The sequence below is a fragment of the Phragmites australis genome, chromosome 21 (genome assembly GCF_958298935.1).
Source record: "Phragmites australis chromosome 21, lpPhrAust1.1, whole genome shotgun sequence".
Lineage (NCBI taxonomy): Eukaryota > Viridiplantae > Streptophyta > Magnoliopsida > Poales > Poaceae > Phragmites > Phragmites australis.
This window is the reverse complement of record NC_084941.1, coordinates 7,876,503-7,888,928: the sequence shown is the minus strand read 5'-3', so window position 1 is coordinate 7,888,928 and position 12,426 is coordinate 7,876,503.

Sequence of the window (12,426 nt, the reverse complement as noted above, 5' to 3'; positions counted from 1 at the left end):
CTCTCTCCGGAGCGGGCAGAAGCTGCAAAAGAAGAAGTCCAGAAGCTGCCCCTGGGATCCGTACCCTCTCCCCCGCATCGACCAGCTGGTGGATTCCACAGCCGGCTGCAAAATGCTAAGCTTCCTCGACGCCTACTCCGGATACCACCAGGTGTGGATGGCAACGGAGGATGAGAACAAGATCAACTTTATTACCCCCTTCGGAGTATATTGCTATGTCAGATGCCCTTTGGTCATCGAAACGTCGGGGCCACATTCTCCCGCCTAGTACACAAGGTGCTGCAACAGCAGTTGGGCTGCAACGTCGAGACCTACATAGATGATATCGTGGTGAAAAGCCAACTAGAAGCCACCTACGTTGCCGACCTACAAGAAATATTCAACAGCCTCCGAGCCGCTGGCGTACGGCTGAACCCAAAAAAATGCGTATTTGGCGCTAGAGGTGGAAAAATGCTAGGATATCTTGTCTCCCGAAGGGGCATCGAGGTTAACCCGGGCAAGATTCGTGCTATCGCAGAAATGTCACCTCCCATCAATCCTAAATAAGTACAACGTCTGGCCGGCCGCCTCGCGGCCTTCAGTCGCTTCCTCACAAAATCCGCTGAGCACAACCTCCCTTTCTTTAAAACACTAAGGGGCTTCGAGCCATTTAGGTGGACACCAGACTGCCAGGCAGCATTCGAGGCCCTAAGCCTCCCGCCTCGTGGCCCTCAGTAACTTCCTCTCAAAATCCGTTGAGCACAACCTTCCTTTCTTTAAAATGCTAAGGGGCTCCGAGCCATTTAGGTGGACACCGGACTGCCAGACAGCATTCGAGGCCCTAAAAGCGCACCTTTCCCACCTTGAAACACTCGCGATGCCCCTCCCCGGTGAAGGACTACTCTTGTACCTATCCGTCTCTGCATCTGCCATCAGCGCTGCCCTGGTACGAGAGGAAAAAAGTAGCAGTCGCCCCACTCAAAGGGCTGTATACTACGTCTCGGAGGCCTTAGCCGGGGCTAAGACACGTTACACTGAGCTCGAAAAAATAGCCTACGCCCTACTGATGGCCTCGCGCAAGCTTCGGCACTACTTCCTTGCCTACGACATCACTGCCCCAACCTTGTACCCGCTTGGTGACATGTTTCGCAACCGGGAGGCAACGGGACGCATCGACAAGTGGGCGATAGAGTTAGCCCCCTTTGTGGTAAGGTTTGTAGCCCGCATCGCCGTAAAATTCCAAATCTTGATAGACTTCATCGCCGAATGGACCCCGGCATAAACCGAACCCACCACTACACCCACCCAAGACATCTGGACCATCTACACTGATGGAGCATACTGCTCCATAGGCGCCGGAGCTGGCGCGTTCCTCATCTTCCCCACAGACCAGCAGGTTCAATACGCCGCTCGCCTAGATTGCAAGACGACCAACAACATAGCCGAATGCGAGGCCGTTCTCTTAGGCCTCTGAAAGGCACGAGCCTTACGAGTAGCCAAAGTCATCATCCAAACCGACTCTCAGATCATCGCCGGTCACATCAACAAGAACTTCCAAGTCCAGCATCCAGACATGATAACATACCTCGAGGTCATTCGCAAAGCCGAGGCACACTTCTGCGGCATATCAATACGAAGCATACAATGGACGGACAACAATTAGGCATACGCCTTAGCAAAGGCTGCAGCCACGGGTAAAGACCCACTAATAGGCACCTTCCTAGAGACCTTGCACCAGCCGACCACCAGAATTCTTGACGAGACAGCCGTCGCAATCCTCCCCATCCAAACTGCGGACTGGAGGGACCCTCTCCTATCCTTCCTGAGAAGAACAGCAGAACCGGACGACCCAATTGCACTCCGCCGCATCCAGCATCACGCCAGGGGCTACCATCTCATAAATGACACCCTTTACAAGACAGGTGTCTGCGCTCTCCTCCTTCGATGCATTACTAAACAAGAAGGAGCTGACCTCCTCAGGAAAATACACGAAGGCCTTTGCGGCAATCATCTGGCACCTCGTGCTCTAGCCGGTAAGGCACTTCGCCAGGGGCTCCATTGGCCTATGATTATGTCCGATGTGGAAGAACTCGTTCGCACCTGCCAAGGATGCCAATGGATGGGACGACAAAGCCACCGGCCTCCAACTCCTTTACAACCAATTGCCCCTGTCTGGCCCCTGGCTTGTTGGGGTGTGGACCTCATCGGTCTATTTCCCTGCGCCAAAGGAAACCTCTAGTACGCAGTGGTCGCATTGGAATATTTCTCCAAATGGGTCGAGGCCGAACCCCTCACTGCGACCACATCAAAAAATGTCCAAAAATTCTTCTGGAAGAACATAATCTACCACTTCGGTGCCCCACGACAACTCACAGTGGACAACGACACACAATTCGACTCCAGACCTTTTAGACAGTTCTGCGACGACCTCGGCATCGAATTATGCTTCGCAGCAGTTCGAAACCCTCAATCCAATGGAGCCGTCGAAAGGGCCAATGGCAACATCCTCTCCAATCTAAATCGCTGCCTCGTCGGCTTAGGTCAAGGCCTATGGGTCGACGAATTACCCAAGGTTTTATGGTCCCTCCGCACCACTGTCACACGGGCCACCGGGTTCACACCCTATACGGAGACGAAGCCATGACCCCCACTGAGGTCAAGGCCTACTCACTTCGGGTACAATACCCACAAACTGACGGACAAAGGGAGCTCTCCCTCGACCTTACCGAAGGCACGCAACTCCATGCCATTCAGAACCTAGATCACTACATTAAGAAAACTAAGGCTTGGTATGATCCAAGGGTTGCACCACGAAACTTCAAACCCGGCGAACTAGTGCTTCGACGCGCCCTAGCCCCGGGAAAGCTACGCAACAAATGGGAAGGCTCATACCTGGTCCTCAAGTCCAACAGACCCGACTCCTACCGACTGGTCGATACAGAGGGGACCCCCTCGAACACAGTTGGAATGCAGAGACCCTCTGCAAGTATTATGTATAAAGAACCCCAGGCTCAATACCCCAAAAAAAACCCCAGCATCTTGAAGGCATAAAGCCTACGTGCGGGACGGGCATTCCGTCCGCCATCTTTATGGTCTTGCCAGCCTATGTGGCAGATAGGCAAAGACCGCTCTAGTATCTTGAAGGCATAAGCCTCCGTGCTGGACAGGCATTCCGTCCGTCATCTTTAAGGTCTCGCGAACCTACGTGATGGATAGGCAAAGATCGCTCCAGCATCTTGAAGGCATAAGTCTCCGTGTTGGACAGGCATTCCGTCCGCCATCTTTAAGGTCTAGCTAACCTACGTGGCGGATAGACAAAGACCGCTCCAGCATCTCGAAGACAAAAGTCTCCGTGCTGGACAGGCATTCCGTCCGACATCATTTTGGCCTAGCAAACCTAAAATGGCGGATAGGCAAAGACCGCTTCGACATCTTGAAGGTAGTGCCTTCATATCGGACAGGCATAACTGAAAGTGCATCTAGACCCCCTAAGTGGATTTTGGTTTATTGATGACAAAACAATTAAGGAACTAATATGTTTATCGAAGCTATGAACAGGTTTTAGTCTCATTTGTGAAGACTCACGATGATTGACGCCCCTCGAAAGGAAAAGAGAAGCGGTTTGTAGTACTCAATAGGATTTATTTTGTTCTATCTTTGAAATTGAGTCTAGGATAGCCGTACTATTAAGAGGGATGCAATTGTTAGCTTTTATGGTGTCTCAATGCTCAAAGTAACCTATTAGAACCAATAGTTGAGAGACATATTCACCCATGGACACCGGGAGAAATAGGCAGATTGTGCTGAGTCCGGAGTCTTCGGTGTTCACTGGATACTCCAGTACTCAGTGTTTTAGGCTGGAGTCTCCGAGAAAGACTCCGCCTGAGAGCCTCGGTTCCAAATATTTTTAATTGTCCGGAGTCTCCGGTGTTCATCGGATACTCCGGTGGTTGGTGAATTTTTAGCCGGAGTCTCCAAGAAAGTCTCCGGCAGAGAGCCTCGGTGAAGCTTTTATTTTTAATAGAAAAAGACCGGAGTCTCCGGTGTTCACTGGATACTCCGGGTAGAAAAAGTTTTTTGTTGGAGTCTCCGAGAGAGACACTGCCAGAGAGTCTCAGTTAGCTTTTTAATTTAAATGACCGGAGTCTCCGGTGTTTACTGGATACTCTGGTACCTGGAGAGGCCGGAGAGTCCGGCAAGTCTCCGGACTGTTTCTTCGTGGTGACTAAGTCTTGCATGGAGACTCCGGTGTTCACCGGATACTCCGGGAAGTTCAACAGAACCGTAACGGCTAGTTCTGACACCGTTCTGAGCCCGTTTTGGATTTCAGGCCGGAGACTCCAGTGTTCACCAGATACTCCGGGGTAGGTAAGTCAGAACAGTAACGACTAGTTTTTGAGGGTTAGCTATATATACCCTCACACCCCCTAGCATTTATTGCTTGCTGTTGGTGCTGAGCTCCACCTTCAAAAAGCTTCTCAAGAACATTTAAAAGCCCTCCAAACATCTCTAGTGCTTAATTTTGCACCAAATTTGAGAGATTGTGTTTGGAAGTGAAATTGAGTTGTTGAGCATTGAGTTCATCATCAAGCCTACATTTGTGATCGTTTCTCTTGGAGCCTCGTGCTCCTAGATAGCAAGGCGTCGCTCGTAGATCACCCAACCATTAAAGAGTGCCACGGGAAGTTTGTAATCGACATCGACTTGAGTAAGAAAATCTAGCTTCATCTTTTGTGGTCGCTAGAAGAGGATAGGGTTGGAAAAGACCCGGCTCTTTGTGAGCTCCTCAACGGAGACGTAAGCACTTCTTTGTGAGGTGGCCGAACTCCGGGATAATTTCTTGTTTCATCACTTGTGCAAGTTTTACTAGTTGTTGTAGTTTTGGAATTTTTCCCATATATTAGTATTTGTGAGTATCTTGCTGTTAGCTCTTGTTGTTTAAGAATTTTCCTGATAATAGAACTAGAGTTATCTTTTAGTCTCTAGTTATACTTGTCTAGCTTCATTTGTTTTCTAAATCCTGTATAGCCTGGATATTTCGGACTAGACCGGATACTCCGGCCAAACCGGAGTATCCGACCTTTACCGGAGTATCCGGCATCTGTTTAATCCGCTGTTAAGTTTTAATTTTTAGAAACACCTACTTACCCCCCTCTAGGCAACTTTAAATACATTCAATAACACCCCCTCCGAACGCAGTGCCCCCTCCGATGCCCGAACCTCCTCCAGCTCTCGCCGCATATTTACCACCACTGCCCGAAGGGTGTCAATGTTACTCTCGACGAACACACGGGTTGCGTTGGCCACATTGGCCACACGGGCCGCGGGTGGGCCACCAGCTGACTCAGGGCCCCGCAGGAACGAAGCCACGTTCCCCAAGACGGTCCTCGGAGACCCCTCCGGAGGAGTCCCCGCTCCCCGCTGGGCCTCCGGGGCCTTAAGGGGTGGAGTCAAGGATACATCCACCTCGAAGGTCGCTACAAAAAAAAATACAAATTAAGATCCCAGCACACGACCAAAAGGGTTTGACTAACAAAGCAAATCACACCTGGTTCCCTCAAACCTCTTACAAGAGGACCCGTAGCATCCTCAGCATCCGAGTCAACAAGACCAAAGTCGAAGTCCACGGAGGCCACGCCTCTCCATTGGCTCTGGCCATGACCCGCAATATCCGGGGAGGCCTGGTCTTACCCCGGTCATTGCTGCCACCCTGGTCCTCGCATCCAAATTGATCACTCACACTCCCAACCAGTCTTAGATGCTTCTTACGAACTAGGGGCACCTCCGACGACTCGGCCGTCGAACCAGTATGCGAGCCTCTGGATGCTGAAGGCCGTCGGGCCTGGAGTGTCCTCGCATGAATAGGGGGGCTTGCACACGCTTGTTTCCTAGCAGCCCTAGGCTCTGGAGGATCCCGTCATACCGGAGCCCCCACGCCAAGGTAAAAGCAGATTAAGAACCCAACTACAAAGGGAACTCACCAGCATTGACGGGCAGACCGGAATACACCTTCGACCACTCTTCCGCACCTTGTTCGAAAATGCAGTTCCAGCCCGTTTGGAGGGGCCGGACACGCAACATGGTGAACTCCTCCACGAGATCATGCATGCTCATCTTCTCGGTCACTCTCCAAAGAAGGGCCAGCGTGAGGCGAACTGGTCTTCCGTAATCCCCGTCTTCGGCTCCGAAACATACGTGATATCCCGGTTCGTGGAGTGAAGGGGCGATGCGGGGCCGATGCTGTAGTAAAACCACTGTTGTAACCAGCCGATATACCACCGATCATTAATGGCCTTCGCTGGGAAGGTATCACGATACTGTGGTCGTATCTGGAAGTTGATACTCCCAAAACTAAGGGGCCTCTTCGTCCCCTTGGCCTTGATCAACTTCGGTTGGCAGCTGGCAAAGTGCCGCGAAGAAATCCGCCCTCACTTCACACCCCTCTGCCCGCATGGCCCACTCAAAGGTGGCCAGGCGGGCAATGGCGTTGGCGTGAAGCTACAGAAGCTCCACGTAGAATTGGCGGAGCACCTCTTCAAGCAACGGCACCATGGGAAAACACAGGCCCGCCTCGAAGAAGGCTTCAAACACCACGGCCTCATGGGCCAGAGGCTTCGGGACCTCCTCGCCCAGCGAAGGCTAAGCGATAGCTCGGGGGGGGGGGATCTTCCCCTCCCTAACCATCCGGTCGAGCTCCTCGTCACCGATGACAGACGCTCCTAGCATAGTGGTTTGCTGGGAGTGTCTTTTGCTGGCACGCTGGAGCTCCACTCCTAGTGGCGGCCCCATCAGCAACGGGGAAGCCGATGGCATCTGAGGGTCCCCCGCCACGGCTACTCTAGCCATCTCCCTCGCTGCCCAATTTCTGGCTTCACTCGGGGTACTCAAGTCAGCCATATGAACCGTAAGAGGGTGGCGAAAGGCGCTGGATTACGAGAGAGAGGGGAGTAGGGATCAAGGAACAACTCACAAGGCAAAAGGCACTGAAGACAAAGGCAGATGAGAACGAGGAGTTGGCAAAAGGGTTGCTTTAGGCAATCCCCCTCCTGCTACAAATAGGGAGCAACTTGCCCCGTCCGAGAGGTGGGCGCACGTGCTATCCTTTCTCCTGCCAGGACGAAATCATGGGGGAGTGAAACCGACTCCCTTGCCCCCCCAACGACAAGAAACACACATCCCACGCCCCGCCATATAGGGCAGGACTACACCTCTCCCCAAGGCACATTCAATGCCCCCTGTGGCCAACGTCATCCAACTTATCGTTCCGTCACCCGGGTCAAACCGTCCTGGACAAGCCAAGCGATTCTCGAACTATGAGCCATCAACCACAAGCCAGGGACCGTCGGGGGGCCCTGCTCCGAAGGAACCGTGGGCCCAATCGCTCCGCTGGCCGCCCTCGCTAGGGGCTACTGTTGGGGGTTGTTATTAAGGACCCCCGATGGCCCCTTGGCTTAATTAGCTCAGCCTCCCAAAGGCTCGGCCTATCAAAGCCTCCGCCTTTCGAAGCCTCAGCCTTTGGGAGCTCAACCGCCCGAAGGCTCGATCTCCGAGGCTTCGACCTCCCGAAGCCTCCCCCTTCCAAAGCCCCGGCCTTTCGAAGCTCAGCCTCCCGAAGGCTCGACCTCCTGCTACCCGGACCGACTCCCCAGAGGTTACTGGGCGAGTCATCAGGCCTCAGGAAAAATCTGCCAAAAGGAAAGAACCAGTCGTACTTTGCCTGCGAGGAGGTGACCAACATTAAATGCTTAGGCTAGTGGACGCCACTCTGACACACCTGCATGACGGTACCTATCCTGACACCCCTGGTAGTGTGGCGTTGGGCCACAATTGGTGATCGGCTCGCCCCTTTAGGGGGCAGGCACCACGGTAATTACCACGGTGGATATTTATCTCCCGATAGGATAGAAGGTAGTTATCCGGGATAAGACTCAGTAATTTAGCCGGATCTTGGATATTTGTATATTATAATAACTTGTACACCAAGCTACGTATGACCCTATAAATAGGAGGCTATGGCCCTCTAAAAAAGAAAAAACCTAACAGAACGGCAAAAACGAAAACACATCACAGCGAGCGCTGTGATACTCCTCTCCCAGAGTGACACATTTTTCTATCATTAATATATTTGTGGTGTTCCTTCTTCTCAAACTTCGTCTCCAAGCTTGAGTCTCCTCCTTAGAAGAAACTCTCATCGTACTTGCTGGGGCAAGATGAACTCTTGCTCCAACAGTTGTATAATCTTCTGCAACTTAGTCTGGCACATAAGTGGTTGACGGTGAAGGTTCTGATTCCTAGACGTCAAGAAAGCGGCTGGCAATGGGAGCTCAGGGGGCTTACATGTTCAAAGCAATGCCAGCAATTTCTTTCACTGGGGTTGAGATGGGGTTTTTCCCACTGCATGCTAGTAGAAGTGAGTGATGTTGGTTCGACAGAAGACAGGCCTAGTACTATAGAAGCTGTAGGTGGAAATGTTTTCCATGAGGAGGTGCAGGATAGTGTGGTTGCGGAGGAAGCACTACAGACTAGTGCACGGTTGATATACAAACAGTAAGAGAAGAACGTAATGACGGGGAAGATAATCAGGCTACGATCCATGCTGATCAGGGGGGAGTAGGACGAGGCACTTGTGGACATTGTGGAGGTAGATGACAATGAGTTCCACACATTTGTGGACTCAGGTGCAGGAATCTCGGAGGAATGGTCGAATTTTGCAATGGAAAAGTTGACAGTGAATGATGAACATGAGTCGGCATGGGAGTATGATTTCATCATGGTGACCAAAGGCCAGGTGTTTCATGACAAGGTCCATTTGCAATATGCAGTGAAGAGATAGTGTTTGTCGGAGTAAAGAGAGTTCAAGGTGGTAGTTTCCAATCCTCGAACATACGACGTGAAATGTTTAGGTGCAGGTTGCATGTGATGAGTCCATGGATTCTTGCCAATGTGGGACACTGTATAGGTAGTGTCAATTATTGAGCCGCATACGTACAAATTGAGCCAACCTCTACGAGCACACAGGAACATGACCGCTGATTATGTTGCAAAGGAGATGTACCCACAAATTGTGAAGAAGACTAGTATGTCCCCATTTGGAATTACGAATGCTATCGACAACAGATTTGGGTATGAGATTTCATACGACATGGCATGGAGAGCAAAACAAAAGGTGTTAGAGAAGAGGTTTGGCACATACAAGGACTCATACCACAACCTACCTTCATTGCTAGAGGTTATTCAGGGGAGGAACTCGGGTAGCTGTATTCCTAATCATGATTTCATGAATCAAGATGGAGATCGAGTCCTTCAGCGAGTGTTCTGGTCATTTGGCTATATGATCGAGGTATTCCAGCATTTCCTGCCAGTGATATGCATGGATGGGGCATTCCTCACATGCAAATACTAGGGCCAGATACTCATAGCTATTAGGGTAGATGGTGAGAACTAGGTTTTGCCTTTGGCTTTTGCATTCGTTGAACGCGAGTCAAAGGATAGTTGGTTGTGGTTCTTGCAATGGGTAAAGAGAGGTGTTGACAGTAATAGGCCTAACGTGTGTGCCCTTCACGATCTTCATGTAGGCTTGTTGAACACTATCAACACATTGTAGAGTGGTGCAGGGGGGTATTGTCGTGGCCATATTTGCATAGCTGTTGGTGCATTGCGGTATCTCGGAGCAAACTTCTATAAATAATTCAAGAGCAAGAGGTTAATGGATCTTTTTAAGAAGTTGTGCAAACAGAACTAAAGGAGGAAGTTTGATGCTATGTGGGAAGAGTTGGATAAACTAACTGGTAAGCACATGGATGAAGTTTTGAAGAAGCCAATTGTACCAAGGGAGGAGGAGCTTGAGGGCCTAGAGCATTTACCACTTGAGCCACAGAGTGTGACCAAAAGAAGGAAGGGTGGAAGGAGGGTTAAGTATTTCTCTGACTGGATCAGACATGAACCATTATAGAAATGGGCACTGATTGTGGACACTAATGGTTCACGTTATGGGATTATGACAACTAACCTCGCCGAGGTATACAATTGGATAATGAAGGGGAATAGGTCACTGCCATTGGTGGCAATTGTGGAGGGAATCATTCATGGGACGTAATGGTATCTCCAAGAGCATTACAGTAAGGCCACACTACATATGGGAAACCCGCAAGGGTGTACACAGAGAAGATAACGTCTTACATGGAAGAGAAGAGCGGGAACGGCAAGTCCCACATAATTCATGTTGTTGGTGACCATCAGCATGTCTTCGATGTGATGTTGTATGACAATGGCAAACTGAATATCGGTAGGAAATTACAATGGAAAATAGTTTGTGGCCAACAGACAACAAGTGCCAGTGCACTTGCAACAAGCCATCACTGATGCATTTGCCTTACTCTCATGTGCTTGCTTGTTGTGTGAAGGGCAACATAGAGTGGGAGTTTTTCGTGTCACCATACTACTGCAAGGAAGCCATAGAAAGAACTAGGGCCAGTGAGTTGTTTGGGTGGCAGGCGGTAAAATATTTCACAAACCCGCCTAAAAATGGTGCGTATTGGATTCCAGATCTGGCGTATTAGGAACGATATGGATGATGCTGAGGGAGAAAGAGCCTACAATGTGTGCCTGGTATGCTTAGGTCAGCATTCGATTGGCAATGTGATAAGTATTCGGTGGACACTCTAGCATCAGGCAAGGAGGTTAGGCATGTCCCGGTACGCAAGCCGAAGAAGAAGAAAATTCTGTCGAACAAGACTATTATTTGAACCAAGGGATTACTGTTTCCATGTTGTATTAATAATTGGAAAGGGACGACGCAAGGTTTGTAATACTTGGAGAATGTTGTATTATGTATTATTCGAAGTACATGGCAACCTTAATATTTGGTGTAATATTTGGATCACGTTGTAATATTTGGACCGTTTGGGTTATGTTATACTCACACTACTTTACTGTTTGTTGTAATATTACAAACTTTTGGAAGTACTCATAATTTGTTGTACTATATGATGTTTTCGAACAACATGCCACGTTTCTCCTCATATTATGTTTCATTTATGTATTATTATTTATGTTTTATTTCTCTCGAGTTCAATTTTTATTTTGCATATTTTGCGTTGCATTACTATGTGCTTGTCGTATTCATTACGTTATAAAATACAATATTTTTGCTTCTAGGTATGCAGCTCATCGACCCGGTGATCAACTCGTCGCATCAGACACACTTGGACGTCACCCAGTTGTACCCCACCTTGCGCTCATGTACTCTAGACCACTTCTAGAGGCTTGACCAGTGCTAGATCACAAGGTAATAAGTTCATTCATTATATGTTTGTTGTTCAAAAGAATCCGATAATTAACACTCATTATTTATTTTTCGTAGGTTGAGGGCATCAGGTCTCCTTCTGGTGGCGCGTCTCCTCGACCCGACTAGGGACCGGGTCCTCAGGATGCCCCTTGATTAGGCACTACTTACTTCACTAGTCTTTCACTGGAGGTCGGAGATGCACACTTTTCACCTGGCCGTAGGTGAGATGACTATTATGCTTCATGACGTCTCCATGCTATTGGGATTGCCCTTAACGGGGACTGCAGTGTTCCGGTCGAACTTGCACACCGGGTGGAGGGACAGGCTCCTTGCTAGGTTCATTGGAGTCTTCCCTAAGGGTTAGCAGCCTGAGCAGGTGGGCTTCAACTCACCCCACAGTCCATCAAAGGCCTAGGTCAAGAAATTCTGTGTGGACTGCCTGATGCTAGAGTCAGAGGACTGGACAGTGTGACAACATCTGGAGGTGTACCTGCTATGGGTGTTCGGGTGGTTGGTCCTATTCACTAGCATGCACGCAGACACCGTCGGCAAGCAGTTCATCTTCACACAGCAGATTGCAGATGGCCCCCTGGAGCAGGTCCCTCAGTATAGTTAGGGCTCCACGGTCCTAGCGCAGACGTACAAGGCCTTGTGCGGGGCCTACAGCAGGAGGAGTGACTCCTCGTCGATTATAGATTGTTTGATGCTCGTAACCTTGTGGGCGTACGAGCGCTTCGACATATAGAAGCCGCATCTGAGCTTGTACGACGATTCTTTCTACATCCCTGACAAGTTCGGCCTGCACGACACAGTGGATAGTCCTATGATGGTGGTGCAAGCGTGACGTAAGTAATACAAATTAACACATTTCTTTAACTACTGTTCTATCATTACACTTATATGCATGACACTTTTCTTTTTCTTGCAACCGAGGTGGGTGACAGCGATGACACATGCTTTGTACCCTCAGGGTGTGATTGGTTCCTCACATGTCCTGTTGCTCTCATGGACCATATACGTTGATTGAGGGGAAGCAGGCTGAGCAGATGCAAGAGTGTTGAAGAGAAGAGTGTTTAGTTAGTTGTATCTGTCTAGACAGGCTGAACTAAGTTTCTATTTGGTTGATTGAATCTGAGGTGCATGAGTGGATGCAAAAGCTT